We start from the raw sequence: 16,800 nt of genomic DNA, 5'->3' as shown, positions 1-16,800 counted from the left end.
TCTTGGGGGCCCCACTCTAACCCTTCACCTTCACTTAAAGAGAATATGTCACCTATGCACTGTATGAACGGTGCAAAAGTGCCTCAGTGATGTCACTGGTTCCTAGTGAAGTGATAGGCTAAATTCTCAGTGATGTCACTGGTACCTAGTGAATGGATAGGCTGCATTCTCAGTGAAGTCACTGGTACATAGTGAATGGATAGGCTGCATTCTCAGTGATGTCACTGGTTCCTAATGAAAAGATAGGCTACATTCTCAGTGATGTCACTGGTACCTAGTGAAGTGATAGGCTGCATTCTCAGTGATGTCACTGGTTCCTAATGAAGTGATAGGCTACATTCGCAGTGATGTCACTGGTACCTAGTGAATGGATAGGCTGCATTCTCAGTGATGTCACTGGTTCCAAGTGAATGGATAGGCTGCATTCTCAGTGATGTCACTGGTTCCTAACGAAGTGATAGGCTACATTCTCAGTGATGTCACTGGTACCTAGTGAAGTGATAGGCTGCATTCTCAGTGATGTCACTGGTTCCTAGTGAATGGATAGGCTGCATTCTCAGTGATGTCACTGGTTCCTAACGAAGTGATAGACTACATTCTCAGTGATGTCACTGGTACCTAGTGAATGGATAGGCTGCATTCTCAGTGATGTCACTGGTTCCTAATGAAGTGATAGGCTGCATTCGCAGTGATGTCACTGGTACCTAGTGAATGGATAGGCTGCATTCTCAGTGATGTCTCTGGTACCTAGTGAATGGATAGGCTGCATTCTCAGTGATGTCACTGGTTCCTAATGAAAAGATAGGCTGCATTCTCAGTGATGTCACTGGTTCCTAATGAAGTGATAGGCTGCATTCTCAGTGATGTCACTGGTACCTATTGAATGGATAGGCTCCATTCTCAGTGATGTCACTGGTTCCTAGTGAATGGATAGGCTGCATTCTCAGTGATGTCACTGGTTCCTAGTTAATGGATAGGCTGCATTCTCAGTGATGTCACTGGTACCTAGTGAAGTGATAGGCTACATTCTCAGTGATGTCCCTGGTACCTAGTGAAGTGATAGGCTACATTCTCAGTGATGTCACTGGTACCTAGTGAATGGATAGGCTGCATTCTCAGTGATGTCACTGGTTCCTAGTTAATGGATAGGCTGCATTCTTAGTGTCAAAGTCATATAATTGGATGAAAGAATATATTGTATTGATTAACATTGTTTTACAGTGCGATTGCGATCAGTACGCCACGTGTCATGGCGCAATTGCTCGATAAGTCATGCACGCATACACTTGCACTTACATATTCACTTATATATACATTTTATATTTACAATGGTTCCACTCCACAGTCATTTATGAGCAGATGTTATTTGATTTATAGTTATATATTATAAGGTTATATGTACACTTTAGTGATATTTAAAGTTCAGGTCACGGGAATGCCATGCATGCCATGTTTGGTATCATTCTAATCCACTATTTATCCGCAGTTGTCCGATTCATTCGCCGAAAGGATCGCACATTGCGTGTGTGAGTTATCGATGATAGGGAATAAATGATTAGAATGATATTGTCTGTGTAATGATAATAGACCAGTTTGAACCAGTTCTTTGCGGGAAAACTAAGTATGCATCATCTAGAGAGCTGACCCCCACCCTTGGAATGCTGACCCCCAACCTCGGAGGGGGTTGTTTGAACTGACCTATGGACTGCATTACACTGGACCTTCCTGAAGCCTGAACCTATGGAGACTTGCCAAGTCACCTGTATAGTATTTACTGTAACACCAAATGTATATATATATACTGCTCCCTGGAATCAGCTAGGCAGTCACTCTGACCACAGTCTTCAAGACCGAAGGACTGTAGCTGGATCCAGCGGAGCGCAGCGTTCGCAGCGTATGTATCATGTATTGGCTGTACTGTACTTATTTATTGAAATGTTAAACCTTTGCTTTTGCTAAATAAATTGCTTGTGCTTTGGAACCACACAAATCGCATAGACAATGCTTATTGGAAAACAACGAAATTACTTTAATATTAGGGATGTCACTGGTTCCTAGTGACTGGATAGGCTGCATTCTCAGTGATGTCACGGGTTCCAAGTGAAGAGATTGGCTGCATTCTAAGTGAGGTCATGGGCTACTCATGAACTGACAGGCTGCATTCTCAGGAATTTTTGTTCATCCAATGAAATGAGTGACTCTGTTGTGTGCAGCCGATAGGTAAAATTTACAGCAAGCTTTCAAAATCAATTATTTAAAACACATTTTTAGAGGAGAAGGAACTAAAAAACTCAGATAGTTTGTACTATATGTGCAAGATTAAACTCTGATAACACATGATTAAAGATTTCGAAGAACATGTTTTCTGGAAGTTCCTAGTAACAAGAGATCAGAGAATCTCCAGCCGTTGGATCCTTAGAAATATTCACTAAACCAATTTATTTTATTTGTTGGGGCAAAAAAGTCATTTAAAAATATGTTTTAGTGGTTACGCAATCTTTCATAAAGTAAATGTGATCAATTTTAAATAAACAGGTGTTTACCTCTATTGGTGGTAATTAGAGAGAGAGTAAAAAGTTCTAGATAATTATTTTACTAACTATGAATACTTTCCACACCTCAACAAAACAATTGCCTATTAGTGTAGACAACATTTTCTATAAAAGATGCCTTTTTCATGCACCATTTACAGACACTGTAGGGATACAATTTATAATATGCAATTTAACAATGCACAGCTGCAAAACACCAATATGAGGAGGAATTAACTTTCCAATTACAGGTGTGAAAAAAAGCTCTATGTTTAATAACTCATAACCACCAGTCATGGCTTTTATTACATTACTTGACCTTAAAACAGACTGATGACCCGAAAATGTCCAATCGATTCTTATGGGTGAGAAAGCATTTGATTCTTTTATCTTTCTTTTCAGTGTGATCCATGTTACTGCCTCACTCTCTGGGTGGTTGGTAGACAGATAAAACTATGTATTCACTATGTTATTTATTTTAAATACTATATAAATTGGTGCCCCATGTAGACACTTCTTCCAGGCATGGCCATATAGACCTGGTGCCATGTTTGTTGGCTGGGTGTCACATTCAGGTCACCAGCAACACAAGAAGAGAATGTCCACACAATCAATTTATTCATGATCAGAATCGGATCATCAGGTCACAGCTAGGAGGGAACAATAGCAATTAATCGCATCTTCCAATTGATGTACACAAAACTTGTCTTAGTACCACATGTGCATCACAACCAGTGGCAAACGCAGGATTTGTAGAGGGGGGTTTCCACGCCACGCCACCAGTGGGCGTGACCATCATGCATGGGGGCGTGGATATAATATTAGACAGTGTTTGGCTGCTCTCCAACTCTTCCTATCCCCATAATATACATGGGCAATGCTGCGTGGACTACAATTAGGTGCACACAGCTCTCCCTTTTCAAGCAGAGCCGTGTGAAGCGGGGGCAGGGTTCAGCCACCTCAATTTTACAGTACCCCAGGCTTGGAGGGGGGTTTCCAGGCACTAGGAACCAAACCCGCCCCCCTCGGTTTCCCTATGACAATTATGCAAGTCCATGGTTCAGTATGGTAGAGTTCCTCCTTCTGGAAGACCAGTGTGTGGCCCCCAATGTTGGACCCTTCTTTGAAGAAAATACATCATTCTTTTCAGTTTGTTATGAGGCCCAAATATATTCTCTCCCTGTGGATAAGTCACCAATACCCTTAAGTTTGGTAGAGACATGGACATTGCAAAGTTCTGAAAAGACCAAAAGTTGGGCCCACTGTTTGTGGTTGCTCCAATCATGCAACACTCCAATTGTAAAACTACAAGTGAAGTTAATAAAATATGACATTTTTGTTTATTATTTAAATCAATTAAAGAATAATAATAAAAAGCAGTTTTTAAAAATGTCCAAGGGAAGATTCAGCCTCTAAGACCAGGTCCATGTGGCCATGACCTAGCAGAGTCCCTGGCAGAAGACCCAGAGATCAACCCCAGGCACAAAACATGGGAAGGGCAACAGATGACCTTTGTTAGGAAACTCAAATATTATTATTATAAATATTATTATTATTATTATTATTATTATTATTATTATTGAGCAAAAGATATCACAGAGACTATGGAGTTCATTTCACATAATTTTAAGGATAGTTAGACCTAGAATCACCAACGTATATTTATAGGGCGCCAAAGTACAAGTATGCGGTAAATAAAATATTAATACAAAAGGAGACATGAATACAAGATAACACATGTGCTCAATTCAGCGTAATAACAGAGAGTAGGTAACATAGTAAATAGAGGATACAATACACAGGATAACAGCGTGTGGTGCAGACAGAAGCCACAACATCACCATATGGAGTGACACATACAAGGTAGACCGAAGGACAAGAGACATGGAGCCAGATTAATTAAGGAAAGTAAAGCAAAAAAAAAAAATGAGTAACTTTGGACCTTGGCAAAACCATGTTGCATTGTGAGGACAGATTTATAATTGGGCTAGGGCATGTCCTAGATCAACTTTTAATGTCAGTGTACAAATAAAACTATAAAATATTTGTGTCCTACATGACAAAAAACAGCCAGTATTCTCCTTATGTGCAAAATAATAAACTCAATTGCACCCCTTGCATTATAACATGGTTTTGTCCAGGAGAAAACGTACTCATTTTTTTGCCTTACTTCCATTAATGAATAGAATAGAAAGTACCCTATTATAGGATACCCTCCTTCAAGGAAACAGTAAAAGAAAGGACTATCAAAGCATATTATTATGAATTTATACAGCAAGTAAATTTTATGAAACTTTACACTATTAATATGTAACAAATGTTATTCTATTTTCTACTCTGGTTTCATAGAATAAGCCTCTTTGAGAACTATAGTCATCGACAACATTTATTTACATAGCGCCACCAATTCTGCAGCGCTGTACAGATAATATTTTTCATTCACATCAGTCCTTGCCCCATTGGAGCTTACAGTCTAAATACACAGACAGTCCCTAAGACACAGACAGACTAGGGTTAATCTTGTCCGCAACCAATTAACCTACCAGTATGTTTTTGGAGGAAACCGGAGCACCCGGCGGAAAATCATGCAAACACGGGGAGAACATACAAACTCCACACAGATAAGGCCATGGTCGGGAATTGAACTCATGATCCCAGTGCTGTGAGGCAGAAGTGCTAACCACTGAGCCACCGTGCATAAATACGATGTCTCCTATATGTAGTTTTAAAATATTATTTTTGTGCTTATTTTCACTTTTAGTTGGTCTGGCGGGGTAGTGGCTTGTTTTCAGATAGGCCCGTACTACCCAACAGCAATCTAGTCCTAAATTCTCCAAGTCAAACATCCTAAACTTTGAGATCTAACACTATTATAGAAAGCCTAATGTAACAAAACAATTAAATACATAAATACATTTGTATTCCTATTGTGATTTCCCAAGCCCAGGAATAAAAAACTTTCATTTTATCTCTGTCTCAAAAGCCAGAAATGTAATAACCGGGTTATAGCGAGCTCAGGCATTTGAAATAAAACTTTGCAGTACTAATGTTTTCGTAACTGCTTTCATATTGTAATGATATTTTTCCAAGCACTGGGTTTTATTTGATCTTAAATACCTTTTTGGGGAAGTCCAGTGAGCTGACTCTAATAAAATCATGCTATTGAAAAAAGGTTTAAGTGGAATGCTCAGAATGAATTACAAAACTGCATGCAAGAATACCAGTAAGAGCTGCAATAAAAACTGAGGGATAGCAATGCTCCCAGTGCATTTAAAGGCAAAGCGTACGGCGTGTACCGTATTTATGAGAACACAATTTGCACGTAAACTGCCGAAAACATAATTCTGGGACTATAGAGACAAAAGTGCTTGTTTAATAAAAAGCTGGTATGTGATGAATCAATAGCAACCGAAACATTACAGAATCTGATTGGGATTTAAGAGTTGCAGAACATTTGTTCATATAAGACAGATTTATTAAATGAGCCCCAAATTCCTCATCTATCTCCTGTTCCATCGCTTCTTTCACTGTTAACACCTAGCCAGATCAAATGGGATTTGTTCCTCACCCAACTTAAACATTTTTTAGCGGTGGGATCCTTGGAAAAATAATTTAGCAGAGGAGCAGCGACTTATAATTAATGCTGGGGTGGTTTGGCAGATATTAATTGAACGTGGGTCTTTGTTTGGGAAGAAGGAGGGCTCTTTTTAAATGTGACTATGAATTATTTAATATCGAAGATGGTGGTGGGAAATAGGTATATTCATTAAATGTAAATGCTATTAATTTATTGCTGGGGCTGTTTGAAGGGAGAGAAATAGGCTTATTTTAATTAAACACACAAGACTGGGATAAGAACATGAAACACGTGAGCATCTTGTATGCAAAAGACCTGGGGGTAAATGTATCAAGCTGATATTTTTCTGGCAGGTTTGAAAAGTGGAGATGTTGCCTATAGCAACCAATCAGATTCTAGCTGTCATTTTGTAGAATGTACTAAATAAATGATAGCTAGAATCTGATTGGTTTTTCAAACCCGCCGGAAAACTCTCAGCTTGATACATTTACCCCCTGGTCACTTGAAGGTCGACTGCCGGGTTTGAAAAGCTAGAATGTTTCCGCTAAAGAAGCAAAATAATCAACAGAAAGTCACAGTGCTATAAAACAGAAGGATAATACTTCATGTATTGAGTTTGCCTTAAACACCAGTTTGAAAGCATTATCAAAGCATGCATTGCGCATTGACTCCGGACCCTGGACTAACTATAAAAGTTTATTCTCATAACCTTGTCCAAAGTAAGATGAAAAGAGTTACCTTAGCTATTGGACAGTATAAGACCTCATAAATGACTGGCAGGTTATAAGGAAAATGTTGGTATTCAGCATTTCCCCTTGTTTTTTCTTCTGACAGCTATTCATGATTTGTGATTTTGGGTTACCATGGTAACCACAGTCACATGGCACATACTATAGAGAGCAGAGAGACTTTGGAAGACCCCTCTGTACTCTGTCTGCACTGTGACATGCTCCGTCTCCTCCTCTGCCATCACATGATATGCTGACAGCTGTGAGCCTGTGTCTAAGTGGTAGCCATTTTTGCTTGCCAACCAGAGACTTTTTAAAAGGAGATCATTATTTGTAGGAGGATAGCTAAGAAAAATGACTATCAGATTAACTTGCTATTTAAAGAATAGGCAATATATGGAAAAAAAATGCTAAAAATTATTACAAGATTGCATTATACATAGTATTGTAAAAGAGTACAGCTTGAGTATTTTACACCTTTAAATGGCAATAAAAGGTCAAGAACATCAGTTTGTGTGTTCCATTCAGATGTATTAAAGAACACAGAAGTCATACAGCAAGATGATTTAACAGAGACAAGTGAAAAAAATAAAGGATAAAACAACAGATCACTGTATGTATTATCATAATCTTTTTTTCACTCATTATATATGAAACAGCAGAGTAATATGGCATGAAATGATTGTTATCAGTAATATTGTAAATTATACCCTAGTTATGTGCATAACTATTATTAGGCAAAACAGTGTAATATGTGGTCATTGTATGGAATAATATACTGGTCATTGCTGTACACAATATGCTGGTCATTGACGGCAATAATATACTGGTCATTGCTGTATACGATATGCTGGTCATTGACGGCAATAATTTGCTGGTCATTGCTGTATACGATATGTTGGTTATTGACAGTAATAATAGGCTGGTCATTGCTGTATACAATATGCAGGTCATTGACAGTAATAATATACTGGACATTGTTGTATACAATATGCTGGTCATTGACAATAATAATATGCTGGTCAATATCAGTAATAATATACTGGTCATTACTGTACACCATATGCTGGTCATTGACGGTAATAATATACTGGTCATTGTTGTACACGATATGCTAGTCATTGATGGTAATAATATGCTGGTCATTGCTGTATACGATATGCTGGTCATTGATGGTAATAATATATTTGTCATTGCTGTATACAATATGCTGGCCATTGAGAGTAATAATATATTAGTCATTGCTGTATACAATATGCTGGTCATTGACAGTAATAATATGCTGGTCATTGTTGTATACAATATGCTGGTCATTGACAATAATAATATGCTGGTTAATATCAGTAATAATATACTGGTCATTACTGTACACAATATGCTGGTTATTTACAGTAATAATAGGCTGGTCATTGCTGTATACAGTATGCTGGTCATTGACAGTAATAATATGCTGGTCAATATCAGTAATAATATACTGGTCATTACTGTACACAATATGCTGGTCATTGACAGTAATAATATGCTGTTCATTGCTGTATACGATATGTTGGTCATTGACGGTAATAATATACTGATCATTGCTGTATACTATATGCTGGCCATTGATGGTAATATACTATTCATTGATGTATATAATATAATGGGCATTACTGTACACCATATGCTGGTCATACACGGTAATAATATACTGGTCATTGTTGTACACAATATGCTGGTCATTGAGGGTAATAATATGCTGGTCATTGAGGGTAATAATATGCTGGTCATTGCTGTATACAATATGCTGGCCATTGAGAGTAATTATATATTAGTCATTGCTGTATACAATATGCTGGTCATTGACAGTAATAATATACTGGTCATTGCTGTATACAATATGCTGGCCATTGACAGTAATAATATACTGGTCATTACTGTACACAATATGCTGGTCATTGACAGTAATAATATACTGGTCATTGCTGTATACAATATGCTGGCCATTGACAGTAATAATATACTGGTCATTACTGTACACGATATGCTGGCCATTGACAGTAATAATATACTGGTCATTGCTGTATACAATATGCTGGCCATTGACAGTAATAATATACTGGTCATTGCTGTATACAATATGCTGGCCATTGACAGTAATAATATACTGGCCATTGCTGTATACAATATGCTGGCCATTGACAGTAATAATATGCTAGCCATTGACAGTAATAATATACTGGTCATTACTGTACACGATATGCTGGCCATTGACAGTAATAATATACTGGTCATTGCTGTATACAATATGCTGGCCATTGACAGTAATAATATACTGGTCATTGCTGTATACAATATGCTGGCCATTGACAGTAATAATATACTGGTCATTGCTGTATACAATATGCTGGCCATTGACAGTAATAATATGCTAGCCATTGACAGTAATAATATACTAGTCATTACTGTACATGATATGCTGGCCATTGACAGTAATAATATACTGGTCATTGCTGTATACAATATGCTGGCCATTGACAGTAATAATATACTGGTCATTACTGTACACGATATGCTGGTCATTGACAGTAATAATATACTGGTCATTGCTGTATACAATATGCTGGCCATTGACAGTAATAATATACTGGTCATTGCTGTATACAATATGCTGGCCATTGACAGTAATAATATACTGGTCATTGCTGTATACAATATGCTGGCCATTGACAGTAATAATATGCTGGCCATTGACAGTAATAATATGCTGGTCATTACTGTACACGATATGGTGGTCATTGACAGTAATAATATACTGGTCATTGTTGTATACAATATGCTGCCCATTGACAGTAATAATATACTGGTCATTGCTGTATACAATATGCTGGCCATTGACAGTAATAATATACTGGTCATTGCTGTATACAATATGCTGGCCATTGACAGTAATAATATACTGGTCATTACTGTACACGATATGCTGGTCATTGACAGTAATAATATACTGGTCATTGCTGTATACAATATGCTGGCCATTGACAGTAATAATATACTGGTCATTGCTGTATACAATATGCTGGCCATTGACAGTAATAATATACTGGTCATTGCTGTATACAATATGCTGGCCATTGACAGTAATAATATGCTGGCCATTGACAGTAATAATATGCTGGTCATTACTGTACACGATATGGTGGTCATTGACAGTAATAATATACTGGTCATTGTTGTATACAATATGCTGCCCATTGACAGTAATAATATACTGGTCATTGCTGTATACAATATGCTGGCCATTGACAGTAATAATATACTGGTCATTGCTGTATACAATATGCTGGCCATTGACAGTAATAATATGCTGGCCATTGACAGTAATAATATGCTGGTCATTACTGTACACGATATGGTGGTCATTGACAGTAATAATATACTGGTCATTGTTGTATACAATATGCTGGCCATTGACAGTAATAATATGCTGATCATTGCTGTATACAATATGCTGGCCATTGACAGTAATAATATGCTGGCTATTGTTGTGTAGTCCCAGATTCTATTTTTGGTTCTTCTGATTTGGGGAAAACACCTCAGACACCGTCAGTCAGCAGCGTCTATCCAAAGAAACGTGTTTCGAACACAACTCTTCTACAGATACATCAATGATATCGTCTTAATATGGAATGATAGTCTTGAAAATTTAACAAACATTTTTAATATATATTGAACAGAAATTATGTTTATGTCATATTCAATTTACACAGTGGGTTTTTACTCTATATAATTCTTAGATCTTTATATATATTGATCTTTATATTGAGATAGATTTATTAATAAACTGAAAAAGTATAGATTTCAAATTCTACATTCTACTAGTGAACATTAAAGACCGACTTTATAGTGTACCAGAGTTAATTAGAATACAAAGGATCTGCACCACTAATTATCATTATGTGAAACAAGCAGGCTTTCTTAATAACTGGTTTATTGAGAAGGGTTATGACAGTAAAGAACTAGCTATAATAAGAAAAGAGGTTGATGCTATAGATCATGAATCTTTATTAAAAAGAAGAAAAGTGAAACAGACAATTTAAAATTTAATTTAATTTTAGAATTTAATAAACAGGTGAAACAAATTTTGAGGAATTTTCAGGATGGACCCCATTCTCAACCCTATCCTTGCTCCTAATTTTAAATATAATTTAATTTTAATATTGGCTTTGATTCTAATGGTTTTCTGAGAGTTAAATCATTTTTAATGTTATATCGTTTATGCTACCATCTTATCTAATATGTAACTAGTATTATAGTTATATATGTCGCTTCCCACCACAGCAGTATCCTGTGCCTGTAGAAGGGTTCCTCTCGAAACGCGTTGGAGTAGAATGTCATTATATGCTCTATATGCTACGATATCTCTGTTTTTATTCTAAGTGCAATTGATATGATTATTTTATTATTATTATTACTATTTATTTATAGTTCCCCATAGATTCTGTAGCACCGTACATTTGTACAACTACAAATAGGACATAATTAATATAGGTAGAAAAATCACAAATACATGAAAACTGTTAAACCAAAGTAGCACAAATGAGTGTGAGTAAACAAACCGTCAGGACGTACAAGGTAGAGAGACAGTAGACAGATGTGAGACAATAGGTAGAGAGAACCCTGCCCGTGAAAGCTTACATTCTAGAGGGAGGGGGGGGGAGACAGTAGGAGGAGCTGGAATATAATGGAGATGGTGGACAAAGAAACAGGAGGTGATGGACAAGATACCACCAAGAAGTGGTAGGATAGGCAAGTATGAAAAGGTAGGTTTTGAGGGAGCGTTTGAAGGATTGTAGGATGAGGGACAGTTGAGTAAAGCAGGGTAAGGCGTTCCAATGTGAGATTGTACGCTCCTTTGAGCAGGGCTTTTTCTCCTCCTGTCTTCACCACTTTTAACTCTGCTCGCCAGCTACCCAGCCTTCTTCCTCGAGGACCCTCTTCCCGCGTCCCCTCTCGCTCCCTTCTCTTCCCCCTGGTGGTCTTCCTCTCATCTGTGCCCTCCCTCCTAGGTGCCGTTGCTGGCTGACCTTCCCCTCTCCCCTCCCCTCTAGCTGTACCTTGAGCTCACTGAGTTACTGTGATTATTGTTTACTGTTCTGTGCTGTCTCACCTCGTATTGTAATCTTCTCTGTCCCTGTACGGCGCCGCGGACACCTAGTGGCGCCCTATAAATAAAAATTAATAATAATAATAAAAAATAATGTGGAGGCCAGCACGGGAGAGTCTTGAAAGCGTGAGTGGGAGATCTTAACGAGAGGTGAAGACAGGAGTAGGTTAGAGGCAGATCGCGGGCAGCACGGTGGCTCAGTGATTAGCACTTCTGCCACACAGTGCTGGGGTCATGAGTTCAATTCCCGACCATGGCCTTATCTGTGTGGAGTTTGTATGTTCTCCCCATGTTTGCGTGGGTTTCCTCCGGGTGCTCCGGTTTCCTCCCACACTCCAAAACCATACTAGTAGGTTAATTGGCTGCTATCAAAATTGACCCTTAGTCTCTGTCTCTCTGTGTGTATGTTAGGGAATTTAGACTGTTAGCTTCAATGGGGCAGGGACTGATGTGAATGAGTTCTCTGTACAGCGCTGCGGAACCAGTGGCGCTATATAAATAAATGGTGATGATTAAGATGATGTGATTATGCTAATGTGATTTATACTTTATTAAATGACTATTGATCTATTGGACTTTTGTTCAGTGTACTCCGTACATATGTGTCAACGGACAATATTCTGCAGATCAGAGTGGTTAGTGAACAAACTGGGCCTGATTCAAATACAAACTTGTGGCTTAAAAAAGAGCACAGACCATGAGCGAAGCTTCGACCGTATTCAAATCTAAGCAGATCTCAAGATGTGTTTCCATTTGAATCTGGGTGTAAGTACACTCTGCCTAAACGTCACTTGACGTATGTAGAGAGCAGGACGGGCACAAGAGTAAGTGCAATATAAAGTCACAACAAAACACATAAAAAAACCAATTATATTATAAAATAATGTATAACGCTACACCGTATAATCACTAATAAAAAAAATGGTTGGTTTAAAAATATATATATATTACATTAAGTACATAAATCAGGATGTTTATAATGTGTACTGTACATACAATGCATTGTATGGCTTATCTTAGTGGCACGCAGAAGTGTACTTTTCCATACAAAGAATATGTCGAGCCAGTCATCACTATCAGTCGGCACTTACACCTGCCCTGTAGCTTGATCAAAACATATGTCTGCAAGCTTACATAAGAGAAACCCAGGACTTGGATTGGCCGCATCTACTTCGGCAAACAGTTACTGTACATGGCCTTAGTGCATAGGCAAACCAAGGGGAGGGGGGTTCCTAGTGCCTGGAAACCCCCTCCGAGCCTGGAGCACTGTATAATTGAGGTGGCTGGACCCTGCTCCTGCTTCATACAGCTCTGCTTGAAAAGGGAGAGCTGTGTACACCTAACAGTAGTGCACGCAGCATTGCCCATGTATATTATGGGGATAGGAAGAGTTGGAGAGCAGCCAAGCACTGTCTAAAATTATAGCGACGCCCCCATGCATGCTGGACACGCCTACTGGCGGCGTGGTGTGGAAACCCCCCTCTACAAATTCTGTTTTGGCCCCTGTAGTGCGTCCGGCCCCTTTCACCCCCCCTTCCCCCCGTCCCGCCTTCTAGTCCTAGGTGTCGTTTGCTTTCATCAGTGTAATGTCCATCGCTGAGCACGTGTACGGCTATTTCATGCAAGATACAAACGGACTTATGCCCAAACATGAATCAGGCCCATTATCTGCAAAAGAGTTTCTGGAAGTAAAAGGTTATTAATTGATATAATCAGAATACAAAATGTATTCATAAAACAAAATTTACTTGCCCACCTGGTCCTGAATAAATATCAGAAAATGTGACAAGAGCAGAATCACCACTGAAATGATAGAACCATAAGTTATCAGCCGCTATTTATTCCGCAGAGAAACTGGTTATTTATTAGAGTATTTTAATGTCACAACTCGATTATATGCCCCAAAGTGAACTGGGTAAGAGTCATGAATAAGGACAAGTCTAGAGAAAATATGCATTTAGCACAAAGCAAAGCAGGTGCCGTCTGTGGAACATTTTTCAGGTTTGAGATGAATTGCTAAAAATCAGGTCACTAGTAATTCATCTGCCCCCAAAAAAATCTTATTTGGCGACTTTCATATTTCTGAATTTCCAGGAATATTTCTTCTGTCTGCCCTTTTGTGCCCTTGGCTCCGTATTATCAGAATGAAATTTATCCAGCTAATGTGAAACTTTAAGAGCGTCACACAAATCCTATATCACTCGTCACCCCGTTCTGCAGTCGCTGGAAATGTTTGCAGACTTTAGCAATGCTGCCGCCTATGATAGAAATGGCTCAATTTACATCTAAAAGTTTTGATCGAAAAACATAACTTATCGTTTTGGAATAATTACTAGAGTATGTTGTGTTTAGTAACACAATAAAACAAAGATATAAGAGATTTCAAGTGTATATCTTGTACTCTTTCGCCCTATTAAAAAGGTGCTTTTAAAATACTCCATTATTGGCGGCCCCTGACTCTCATCTAACAGGTTATTACATACTTGCCTACTCTCCCGAAATGTCCAGGAGACTCCCGAATTCCATGTAGGTCTCCCGGACTCCTGGGAGAGCAAGCAATTCTCCGGCATCATGCCCACTTCTTAGGTTTCATAGTTCCTGGAAACCCCCCTCCAAACCTGGGGCACTGTATAATGTGAGGCTCAATGGCGCGATTCATGGGGAATTGCGTCATTTTGTCCCCGCTCACACGGCGGAAACGGGGCCAAATGATGCAACCATCCTGCCACGCCCCCTTCTGCCCTTCAGTCACGCCTCCTGAAGGATCCGCCGGAGGTAAAAAATCGGCAAGTATTGGTTATTACCATATAAGCCTAATTTTAGTATTAAGGAGTATTATCGTAGTATATAAAAAAAAAAATCAGATGTATCACCCTGATTGAGTTGATAAATAGGCCCTTTAATGTCTAAAGTGAATATCTCCATTTGCATTTCGCTGATGATGAATGGATGGATCGAACAGAAAAAAATACAAAATGAAAAATAAACATAGTGGTATGCATAGGCAAACCGAGGGGGGGGGGGTTTGCTAGTGCCTGGGAACCCCCCTCCAAGCCTGGGGCACTGTATAATTGAGGTGGCTGGACTCTGCCTTCTCTTCACACAGTTCTGCTTGAAAAGGAAGAGCTGCGTGCATCTAACAGTAGTCCACGCAGCATTGCCCATGTATATGATGGGGATAGGAAGAGTTGGAGAGCAGCCAACCACTGTCTAAAATTATAGCCACGCCCCCATGCATGCTGGTCACGCCCACTGGCAGCGTGGTGTGGAAACCCCCCTCTACAAATCCTGCGTTTGCCCCTGGTATGAAAAATGCTAGTACTATACAAACAACTCTGTTCCCTGCCATAGCAAACTTACAATATAGTTTTGGTATTTCGGACACAGGTAGACAAAGTGAACAGATGAGGATCACAAGTATTTAATGCTGGGTTCTGACCGCAATTATTGCTGGTGTTCTCTGTTTTACAGTCACTTCACTTCATTTTGATCCAGAACAAAACAATGTGGTTGCTTATATGAGTGATGGGAAATAATTTATTTTATATTCATTGGTGCAAATTGATAGTGTCATTAGTTGCCTCTCATTTGCATTCTCCTGGAAGGGTCAATGATAGGACAACTGAGTAAAGGTTGTTCTTGACCATTTATCCAGTGATAATCGGAGGGGGTGAAATTCCTGCCCCCAGTTTGTTAAAACACATATTTTTATTTTTAACTTCTGTTTTTTAAAATGTTTTATAAAATGTTGTACCTTCTTCCAACCTGCAGGTGGCACTGCACCTAGCGACTGTGACATAATATCATAGTGCAACAGTGACACACGTAGGCTGTATGAGGTTACTACACTGCATGCTGAAGAGGAAGAGCATTCATAACAATGACTAAATATCAAAAACCTCCCATTCTTTTCTACCACAATGTTCAATGATATTTAATCTTAGACAAAATATAAAAAATGTCATTCAGTTTCATTGTTTTATAGAATAAACTGTTAAATGCAGTTTAACAGTTTAAGTACTTTTTGTTCTGCCCCTGTAGAATTCTCCTCATTATTTAATAAAAAGATCAGTCCTGTTATAATAAAAGTTTGGGGTAATCATACAAATGATGTCATCATGACATCACCAATTACACTCCGCGACTCATATTGTGGAAACTTTTTAAAGAAATAAAACGCGTTGGGTTTAAAATAAACAACAGTGCAACAATTCGATATTATTACTAAATTGATAAAGTTCTTTATTTGCTTTATTGAACTTGTACTAAAATTATATATCGTGTGAAATCTCCACTGGAGATAATAATTACAGATGCAGAGATGATAAAGAAACAAACACCAGCAGTCTAGTCCTATATAATTATTCACATAGGCAAAAACATTATAATTAATATTAATGAATTAACGTAGCTCACGTACAGTACATTTAAAGTAGAGATGCTCAGGCTCAGTTCCTCGAGAACCGAATACACCTGAACTTAGGGGATCCGAGTATCGAGCCGAGCCGGCTCGGTACTTTCCGGCGCCCTTGGAATCGAAAACGAGGCAAAACGTCATTGTTGCGTAGTTGGATCTCAGATCTCGCAAGTTTTGGATTCCTTTTTAAGATCCCAAGATAACGTTGGATGGGAGGGAGGGCGGACCCAAGGACAATGGGAGGGCGGGCCCAAGGACAATTCCATCTTGCACCATTTTTCTCTTCTGCCACTGCTGTGTGCCAATGTGTCCTAGATGTGCTAGGAACTGCTGTGTGTTTGTGTCATTGCTCTGTCGCTTACCATCCAGCCAGGTCGCTGCAGTATTTGTCCAAAAGTGTATGA

The sequence above is a fragment of the Mixophyes fleayi genome, chromosome 8, assembly GCF_038048845.1.
Source record: "Mixophyes fleayi isolate aMixFle1 chromosome 8, aMixFle1.hap1, whole genome shotgun sequence".
NCBI lineage: Eukaryota > Metazoa > Chordata > Amphibia > Anura > Limnodynastidae > Mixophyes > Mixophyes fleayi.
This window is presented reverse-complemented; position numbering follows the sequence as displayed.